We start from the raw sequence: 2609 nt of genomic DNA, 5'->3' as shown, positions 1-2609 counted from the left end.
AACCGGAGCTCCCCAAGGCGAAGAACTCGGCCGAATAAAACCTTTATCCAATAGATCCTGCAACTGAGTCTTCAACTCTTTAATCTCTGTAGGGGCCATTCTATACGGAGCCTTAGAAATAGGAACCGTAGCCGGAACTAGATCAATCACAAACTCTACATCTCTGTCCGGCGGTAAACCCGGCACATCATCCTCAAATACATCAGGGAACTCTCTCACCACATTAATATCATCAATATTCAACTTCATCATTCTATCCATATCCACAATCGAAGCCAAAAACCCATCACAACCTCTACACAACAACTTCTTAGCCTCAAGACATGAAATAAAAGGAAGGACCAGCGAAGTACCTGCACTGGCGAGCATACCTTCCTTATTGCCATCATCTGTAAATTTCACCGTCTTAGCAACGCAATCAATCACTGCACGATAAGTTGATAGCCAATCCATGCCAAGTATAATATCAAACGCAACCATCGGAATAACAATCAAATCGGCATAAACCACTTGCTCATCAATTTGAACAGAGCACGCATACACAATAGATGTCGGGCACAACACATCTCCCGAAGGCAATACAACATTAAATTGGAGGGGAAGAATAGAAGGAACTAAACCCGAAGATCTCAAAAATAGTTCATACATAAAAGAATGAGTAGCACCTATATCAATCAATGTCGTAGCTACTCTGCCTGAAATTAAAATAGTGCTAGAGATCACAGAAGAATCATAGTTTATACCTTCCTTCGTCATGGTGAAGATGCGACCCTGCACCTTCTCTTTACCCGATCCTCTTGGACAATCCTTGGCAATATGGCCTGCAGTGCCACATCGGTAGCAAGTATGAGTACCAAATCTGCACTCTCCCCTATGATGCCTGCTGCACTTGGGACACAACGGCTTCTCCGGATCAAATGGAACTGTCGGTGCTTTAGAACTCGGCTCTATCTTGCCTTTCCCTTTGAAACTACCTTTCCCTCTTTGGCTTGAACCTTGACCTCTTTGAGCAATAGCCTGCTGCCTCGCCTGTCTCTCTCTAGCAATGTCTTTCTCATCTTGCTCGGCCAAAAATGCTTTAGCAACAATCTCTTAAAATGTCACCGCCTTAGACATATTGATGTCCCTCCTGATCTCTGCTCGAAGTCCTCTAATAAAATGAGCACCCTTGTCTTTGTCATTGGAGGCAATGTATGGGGCAAACAGACAGCCCTCCTCGAACTTCAGAATGTACTCATCAACATTCACACCTCCTTGACGAAGCTCTAAAAACTCAGTCACCTTCCGAGCTCTAAGTGCATCAGGGAAATACATGTCATAGAAAAGATCAGTGAAATCTTGCCACTTCAATGCCGGTACATCAACACCTACCTTGGTAGCATTCCACCAAATGCGTGTAGCTTTGACTAACATGAATACTGCACAATCAATTCTGTCCTTGTCTTCATATTTGAGATGATCAAAAATTGCCTCAAGTGCTTTGATCCACTCTACGGCCACCAATGGATCAGTGCTTCCTGGAAACTCAGGCGGATCCATCCTCTTGAAAGCAGTAAATATCCCATCGGTTCCAACTGCTTGAGCCACTTGGCCTCTCCCTTGGCCTCTACCTTGACATGTACCTTGCAAACGAAGCAACTATTGGATCTGCTCACTGTGAACCTTGGCTTGCTCTTTCAATAACTTGCCGAACTCGTCGACAACTCTCGATGAGGAGCTATCCTCACCCTCTGTAGCTTTTCTCTTAGGAGGCATTAACTCCAACAATGTGCTCACATAATACATATCAACCATAACAATAAATAGATGTAGAAGAAGACATACCCGGACTGTTGAAAGTAGAAGAAGTCATATGCATTGATCCGAAGAACGGTGCTCTGATACCACTAAATGTAACACCTCTGACCGGTTTTAATAAAATAACAGCGGAATTAAAATTTTCTTAAAGGAAATAAGGATTTAAAATACATTTCAATATATAATCAAAAGTATATACATGATCAACGAAATGATACAACAAAATACAAAATATCATTTTTGTGATCATGTCCAAAATGCTATCAAAATAGCCTTCTTCCTTCCTTCTCTTATGCATATGACCTCGGCCCCAATCAACGTCCTGGCTCGTCGCTCTTATCTGCATCACATGAATAACTGAAATGAGTATAAAACTCAGCAAGTGGAACTCTTACATAACAATGGATACACAACATACTCTGTAAAACATGACTTTGAAATCATTAAATACCATCCAACTCTTGAAACATGAATAACATGGTATAGCATAACAAACGATGGTATTTCTCTTTTCTCTATTGGATTGATATCTAAATAGTATCTCTGTCTCTGTACCTATATCCCATCAATATAAATCGATACTCTGTTGGGATATAAGCCTATGGTCGTTGATCAACTAATTGCATGCAATCTCTTACTATCTCTTTATCAATCCAATAAATCAATTTGAACTCTCTCTTTGGCATTACATCAAACACTTTGAAGACTCTTTTCTCTTGTATTCCCTTCGACATAAATGAGACATGAAATTCCTCCAATATACAACAAAGTGTATTAATACATAGCATGAATCAAATGGAAGGGAATAACAT

The sequence above is a fragment of the Primulina tabacum genome, chromosome 17 (assembly GCF_025594145.1).
Source record: "Primulina tabacum isolate GXHZ01 chromosome 17, ASM2559414v2, whole genome shotgun sequence".
Classification (NCBI taxonomy): Eukaryota; Viridiplantae; Streptophyta; class Magnoliopsida; order Lamiales; family Gesneriaceae; genus Primulina; species Primulina tabacum.
This window is presented reverse-complemented; position numbering follows the sequence as displayed.